The sequence below is a fragment of the Nicotiana tabacum genome, chromosome 7 (assembly GCF_000715075.1).
Source record: "Nicotiana tabacum cultivar K326 chromosome 7, ASM71507v2, whole genome shotgun sequence".
In the NCBI taxonomy this organism is placed as follows: domain Eukaryota; kingdom Viridiplantae; phylum Streptophyta; class Magnoliopsida; order Solanales; family Solanaceae; genus Nicotiana; species Nicotiana tabacum.
This window is the reverse complement of record NC_134086.1, coordinates 137,310,006-137,318,225: the sequence shown is the minus strand read 5'-3', so window position 1 is coordinate 137,318,225 and position 8,220 is coordinate 137,310,006. Positions and strand designations below refer to the sequence as shown.

The 8,220-nt window shown below is 34.5% G+C and overlaps 1 long non-coding RNA gene and 1 pseudogene across 1 annotated transcript; both read left to right on the top strand.

The window, feature by feature from the left end:
* The first annotated feature begins 224 nt into the window (after positions 1-224).
* Positions 225-2,659, top strand: LOC107794057 (autophagy-related protein 18h-like; annotated as a pseudogene).
* A 1,782-nt stretch (positions 2,660-4,441) lies between these two features.
* On the top strand, positions 4,442-7,134 carry LOC107794059 (uncharacterized). The gene is made up of 3 exons (XR_001649864.2): positions 4,442-4,892; positions 5,051-5,255; positions 6,797-7,134. It is a non-coding gene; the product is annotated as an uncharacterized LOC107794059 (long non-coding RNA).
* Positions 7,135-8,220: the final 1,086 nt, after the last annotated feature.

The following is an 8,220-nucleotide window of genomic DNA, read 5'->3' as shown; positions in this document are numbered from 1 at the left end:
CTCGAGGCCCAGCCTTGCGACAGTATTGGTTTGCATATCTTATTCTCTTTACTTACATTTAGCATTTATTGCCTAACAGCTAGTATTAAAATAAATCACATATTTTTAGAACCACAAAATTAAATATAATTGTCAATGCCATTTTCAAGTTTAGCGTGCTCACATATCTTGTGCCGCAGTTGGGTGGCCAAGGTGTGACCGGGGTCAACATTGGCTACGGTCCCATGGCTGTAGGACCGAGATGGTTAGCGTATGCTTCAAATAATCCGCTGTTGTCAAACACAGGGCATTTGAGTCCCCAAAGTCTTAGTCCTTCTCCAGGTGTTAGCCCTTCTACATCACCTGGTAATGGAAATCTGGTAGCTAGGTATGCCATGGAATCAAGCAAACATTTAGCTGCTGGATTGATCAATCTTGGAGACATGGGATACAAAACTTTGTCAAAATACTGTCATGAACTTCTTCCTGACGGGAGTAATTCACCAGTGTCAACAAGTGCTAGCTGGAAAGTTGGGAGGGTTCCAGCACATTCACCTGAAACAGATGCCGCGGGCATGGTATATTCTACTTAATGCTTGTTTGTATTATCAAGATGCTTATGAAAACTCACATAATTGAGAAGTTCTGTTGAAAATGAAACCAAGCTTTATATAGCTATTTTTCGCTGTTCTGCTGATTTTGACATTGTGATGGCCATATCTCCCAAAGATTAAATTGTGTACAGTTGAGGACAGGATATCTGCTATTCGTGCATGTTTACAGCTCATCGAAACTTTTCATTTGCTGGTCCTATCTCACACTTTATGATTTCTTTTGTTGCTGGTGCATCAGATATTCCTTGTTCAGCATGATGCCAGGCATAAATATTCAGTGAATTATCTTCATCGTTAGTTTGGCGTTATACTTGAGCTCTTGAACCTGTTGGATCCTCTCTGTAATTGGCAATTAAATTGAATGAAGCATAATAAGTGCAATATTATTCCTACTTTGTTCCCTCCTAACCCCAGAGCTTTGGTTCAATGGTAAAAGTTGTATACGAGAATATGTGGTAAGTACACGTCACAAGGTTGAAACCTAACTGGTGAATAAAGTCTGTAAGTGGAGAAGGGTAGGGGGCTGGTCATATAGCAAGTTTCTAAGCTGGAATCAACGTTTTTCTCGTTTATTAAGCAAATTATTACTGTCATAAGACAAGTTGAATGTTAAATTTTACTTTTTCGACTATCCAGAATTAAGCTCTATTATCCTAAGTAGCATTCTACAACCCGATATTAGAGTACAACTAGAGCAAAACAAGATATCTCTCTCTCTCTGTCTTAAATGAGAGTAGTTTGTCGTCCAGATGTTCCATACTAAGCATTAACCAACTGTTTATAGCTCCTAAGTTGATGATTGTGCTACATGCAATTTTGACAGAGTAACTGTGGCAGAGCAGTTGTGGTGATGATGAGAACTGAATTTTCTTGCCAACTTTTCTGCTGAAGGTTGTCAGTAAAGATTTTGTTTCTAGAGCAGTTATTTCACAATTCAAGGCACATTCCAGTCCTATATCTGCTCTTTGTTTTGACCCTAGTGGTACTCTTCTTGTTACTGCCTCTACACGTGAGAATAATATAAACATATTTCGCATTTTACCTTTTTGCTCACCAAATGGAGCAGGCAACCAAAGTAGCGATTGGAAAGCTTTGCATGTCCAACTCTACAAGCTTCATCGGGGTGTGACTCCAGCTGTGCGTATCTGTTTGCAGTGTTTTTCTTTGATATTCAATATTGAGGTTTCAGTCTTTATAATAATGCTGATAATAAAATTCTCTTAAATCCTGAATTTGAATAGGTGATACAAGACATTTGTTTGTCACTACAGTCAGTGGGTAGCTATTATTTCTTCCAGGGGAACTTGCCATCTTTTTGTCCTATCCCCTTTTGGTGGTGAGACTGGTCTTCAACTACAAAATTCTCATGTTGATGGACCCATACTTCTACCTATTCTTTCGGGACCCTGGTGGTCTATATCATCTTTCATAGTCAATCAGCAGTCAATTGCGCCAGCGCCAGCACCTATCACGCTCTCTGTGGTCAACAGGATAAAGAATGTGAATTCAGGTTGGCTTAATACAGTGAGCAATGCCGCATCTTCTGCAGCAGGAAAGGTTTCTGTGCCTTCTGGTGTTCTTGCTGCTGTTTTTCACAGTTCTGTACGCCGGGAACAACCTGCTCCGCAAAACTTCAATCCGTTGGAGCATCTTTTGGCTTATACTCCATCTGGTCACTTAATTCAATATGAGTTGATGCCCTCATTTGGTGGAGAACAGGGTGACTCTTGTCTGAGAACCGGGACTGCTTCAGTAGTTCAAATGCAAGAGGATGACGCTGGGGTGAAAGTTGACTCCATTCAGTGGTGGGATGTTTGTCGAAGAGCTGATTGGACTGAAAGAGTTACCCATGATGCAGAGTTGAGGCCTACCACTTTAGGATTGAGTAAATATTGTTTTCAGTTTTCGATGGCATTGTATGTGTTCTTTAACAATGATAGATAGGTCTTGAAAGTGATAATGGTTGTATCTTGCTATTCCACTGAGTTCCTTCTCTCACCAGCACAAGTATCGGGTAACTCTTCCCACCAAAGCTTAGACATATCGAAAGAAATCATTTAGTGTTCTTTGTCCTTGTGTGATTTGAACCCTGACCTTTAAGGTTTGCCCCCCACTAGGCCATACTGTAGGTCTGGAAACTAGTTTTAATGTTAAAAAGCAAAAATTCTCTACGGTCTGCTGGGGCTTTAAGCGCAAATAAAGCGTGGCCTTTAACGAAGAGAGGTGCAAATATGGACAAATAATGTATAGTCCAAGACTAATATCGATAAGCATGTCAATTCCTTTAGCTTCATAACATTCCTGCTGGAGTCCAGCAACACCAGCAGGAAGTTCGCGAAGTAATTTGGTATGAGCACATGAAAAAAATGATTCGATAGAATGCTAAGTGGACCGTTAGCGGTAGTTAAAGTTAGCGAATCAATAAAGATTCCGGCCATGTCGACATTTCGAGTAACAGGGTTCTCAGGGAAGTATGCATAAGAGTTTTCTGTACAACCAGGACCAGGTTTTTTGAAGCAATTTGTGGAAACAAATGTTTGTAGAGAATCACAGAGAGGAGTATTTTGAAGGACATGTTTATACAGAGGCGGATTCAGTTCATTAGCTACGGGTTCCCGTGATCCCAGTAGCTTTTGTCCCGAATATGCTTTTGTATTGAAAAATTCATTAAATTTATAAGAATATTTAACTTGGAACCCAGTTCGTTCATCCGGTTAATATTGTATATTAACTTAATTTTTGTTGGAACCCATAAACCTAAAATCCTAGATCCGCTTCTGTGTTTATAGGTAGAGGACCTGTAACGACGACAACAGTCGATCCAAATCCCTTTCATGTAAACGAATAACCGATATGCTAAATCGATAATATTCATAACCGAAACGAACCGACCGATGCTCACCCCTAACTCAAATCCCTTTCATGTTTTGTGCCTACTTTATTTTTTGTTTGCATAAATTGCAACAAGAATTAGAAAAGGAAACAAACCCGTAAAGATAGCAGCATCGTTTAATATAACTGTCTTTGCAATCAAATCAAATTATTTTCCTTGTAGTATATCTTTTGCCGTTTTCATTATTTTATTTTATAGTTTATTTTCTTTACATAAATTCAATAGAAATTATATTGAAGTTTATTTTACCCCAGAAGGTAATTTTAGTTCTCCCTTTCATAAAATTTGCCAAGACTTGCAAATATATTTGTTGAAATTATTTTTCATTTGTTAATTTAATTTATTTTAGTTTATGGTGGAATTCTTTTCATTTTCTTATATTTAATTTTTAGTGTATAAACTCTCTTTCTTTGATTATTGGTGTTAATTTAGTTTAGTTTGTAACTCTTTTTTTATTGTCTTCTTTTGCAAATAATAACCTGCTACTTATAAATGCTAAAAAGATTTTATAATCGATCAAATTTTTTAGAGTTAATAAATTCTAAAATTGGTCAAAATATATTTTTGTTAAAGTTGAATAAATTAGCTAAGATTAGATTTTAAAATTTGCATAAGCAAAATTTTGTTTAAAATATAGAGCACCGACTTTAAAAGGACTTTATTACGAGATCACGTTGTAAGCAGACAAAAAAACTTGCTTCTCGTGTCTTATACAACTTATGTTAGTTATGAACTTTTCCGATTGAACCCGCATCCATAAAATCCTGGTCTGCCACTGACCCCACCGGTTTTCCATGTGTGCTTCTGTCTGAAGAGCTTATGTGGTGAATTGATATTAATGGTCCAGCACATGTGACTTTATGGCACAACACATGTGACTTTATTTGCACAAGTGGAACTATAATAGATATTTATATTGTCTATGTGCCAGTTTTATCCTTGAAAAAAGATAAGAAACACTTTATGATGAGGACTTACTAAGACATTTCTCACCAACGAAATGGTGGCTTTGTATTCTTATCTTCATGCAATTTAACATGAAACTTTCATCTGCATTTTTTCTCGGAAACTTTCTTTCAATCTTCTTTCTGCGTCTATGTCCTTCGATTCACTTTCAGTTTTAGTTGTTGTGCCTCTGTGACCTTTTTCCCTTTTGGTGAGCACAGTTGTTCTCTGGTTGATGCACTTATTTTCCCCTCTTTATTTCTCTGCTCTGCTTGATTACTATACTCACGTTCTGTCATCATGTTCCACTCTTATTCCCCTCTTGTTTGCATTTGAACTTATTTCGGGGTATTTGGTCTTCTTTTGCGCTTCACCAAACAATACCTCTTTGAAAATTTCAATTGCGAGACATGCTCTGTAATTTCAAAATTTTGCTACGGATTTGGGTCAATTTGTAATAGGTACTAATTTTGCTCCAACAACATTGATTTAGGAAGATAGAATTATTGATGTCTCCATTTTACTGTTGTTATTTCCTTATTTTGGTACTTTAGAATATTTACTCTCTCTTTTCCATGTGGTGGATATTGATTCTTATCAAACTTGGCCTCAACTACAGATAATTGGAGATAGAAACTACATTGAAGCAGATGCATTCTCAGAACAAAAACAGTTCTTCCTATTTGGCAGAACGAAACGCATAAATGAATTTCAGATAGCATGAGACGTATAAGCAAATGGAATCCACTAAAAAACATGCTCTACTACCAAAACACCGACTACGAGCAAAAAATCCACTGCATCTGCATTGTCATCTGAAATAGGTTAGAATACTAAGCATATGTGTTTTCTGCCTTTGTGTAGAATTTTCTACATGTTCATATATATCTTCTGATAAATACGCTTACTTTGTCAAGCTTATTTGGTTATACTTTGACATTAGCCACATTTTGTATTGCAATTATTAGCTAATATGCATCGCGCCACTATGTTGGCAGCCTACTATGATAGGGCAAAAAATTCTGCCCACCCATCCTCAATATTTGAAGTAGGCAAGTACAATCCTCTATGCAAAAAGTTTTTACCATTGTTTAATTAAGAAAATATTTAATTATATTTATCCTAAAATTATATGCTACTAGGGTCAACGTCTGGTACGGCTAATGAACAAAATCAGAGTTCTTACACTATTCTGAATAAAGGTTGGTGTATGTTGCAATATTATTTCTTACCAATCTAGCTTTCCTTCCTTTATTCATTCTGACATATTGGAAGTTGCAGGTCCAAATATAAATAAAACAGGCAACATAACCATTAGCCAAATGCGATCAGAATACATCCCACTAAAACTAATTTCACGTTGCAAGTTTTGTCGAGCTAAGAAATTTCAATTTGAACCTAATATATTTTGTTGTAGCAATGGTTCAGTTATCTTAACTACACACAAAATACCCATAGAATTGCGTAATTTATATTAGCAAATACTGAGGAATCTTAACTCTTTCGCACATACATTAGAACATACAATAATATCTTTGCATTTACATCACTTGGCATGAGCTACAACAAAGATTTAGCGAGAAGAAATTATGGTAGTTATACCTTTAGAGTTCAAAGACAAATGTATCATTTCATAGATGATCTATTTTCTGTGAACCAAAAAGCAAAAAATCTGTGATTATACTTCTATGACAATGATAATGAACTAAAAACAGAATGACTTATTGCGATAGGATTGATGAAAGTATAGTTATAAATCTCGGTATCTCGATTTATGGTATCTCTGGTTGTTGTTCTATCTCTTCTGGTATTATCATATCTCGTGTCAATCCTATTTTTACAACCTGTATAAGAGGTTTTATTTCATCGTATAGTATCTCAGCTGGTGCTGTATAGAATTTTATAAAAAATAGGTTTCCTTTTGTAATTCTTTTATATGTAATAAATGTTTTATATATCTCTGGTATTCCACTTATTTCTTCTCCATCATAGGTATATACTGTGCTAAGTAATGCGTAATTGTAGCATGTTTTTACTAGATTGGATCTGGTTTTTGGTTGGGCAATAAGTCTATTATATCCTTGGAGTTTTTGGGTTATATAGTCTTGTGTTGGATTTGTTGTAGTAGTTGCTCTGGGGTTAAGGTTTAGAAATGTTTGGATTTTGTATATGTTTTCAATATAGGTCTGGGTAATATGGTTGTATATTTTCTTATTTTGGTGTAGACTGTTTGCATAGGTTGAGGTTTGTGGTGTTGTAGTCATTGTTTCTTTTGGTATTTTTGGAGTAATTGGTTTATCAAATATGTTATTCAAATTGGCATTGGTATATGGTTTCTTATTAACTTGTTTACTCGTACCTGCAGCTGTATGTAAACAAACATTGTTATGGGTTTTACGGAGTTTCCCAACGTCTCCCTCTAACTCTGGAAATTTTGAGTCTTCCGATCGACTTAGCTCCGCATCTTTATAGTCATGCTGCTGACTTGGCTTGCTTTCCTCTAGCTGTTGTAATCTTTTATCCATACTATCCATCTGTAAAGATAGAGTAGTAAGGATTGCAAATAAATCTTTTGTTTCTTGTCTGTCATCAGTTTGGGTACCTTTTTCTTGATAGGTAGTCTGCAATAATATTTTTTTCAGTCCTTATTACCTCAATTGTAAATGTAAAATTTTGTATATTTAATACAAGCCTTCTTATTTCCTTCGTTGTTACTGAATCTTGCACTTTCCGTGTTATCCACCATTTTACTTGTGTATTATCTGTTCTTACAATAAATTTGTTATAAACGATGTATGACTCAAATGCTAACAAACATTTATATAATCCAAATAGTTCTTTTCTATTTATCTCCCATTTTAATTGTGGTTCCGTGTATGATCCTGACTAATATCTACAATGGTGTTCAGTTTTTTCATTATCATATTTATATTTGAGAACTCCTCCATAGATGTGATCACTAGAATCAGTTTCTACTATGTATGTAAACTGCCTTTCTTCATCCGGAAAATATAGTTTTGGTAATTTTTGACACATAATTTTAATCTTTTTTATATGTATTTTATCTTTTTCGTCAAAATGGTATTCTACATCTTTCTTTAATTTTTTCTGTAATGGTTTAAATTTTCTGCTAATTTAGGGATATATTCTCTTACTTGGTTAACTAATCCTAAAAATGATTGTAACTTCTTTTTTGTATCAAGTGTTTCGTTTAAGTTAATTATTTTTTGTACTATATGAGTTGGCATTTTTATTCCATTTTTATCTATTTGTATACCCAAGAATTCTATTTGATTTTTCATTACTTCTGCTTTTTTTTACTTAAACTAATTCCTGATATTTCTACAATGTGTATGAATTTTTCTAGTAGTTTTATATGTTCATTCTCTATTCTAGAATATAATAGTATATCATCTATATATATTATGCAGTTTTCTAATTGGTTGAAGTAGTTATCCATAAAATGTTGGTATCTACCTGGTGCATTTTTATATCCAAAGGGTAATACATTCCATTCGTAAAATCCTTGTGGTACCGTAAATGCTGTTAACTTTTTAGATTCATCTTCTAGTTTTAAATGGTAAAATCTTGATTTACAGTCAAATTTACTAAAATAGTTATATCTTTGTATTTGTCTGATTTTTAGTATTTTATTTGGTATCGGATAATTATATATTTTTGTTTTTGCTTTTAAATTTCTATAATCTATAACCATTCGACTTTTTCCTCGTTTTTGTTCACTATGTTTATTTACTATAAATGCTGGGCTAGTGTGTTTGCTATTACTTT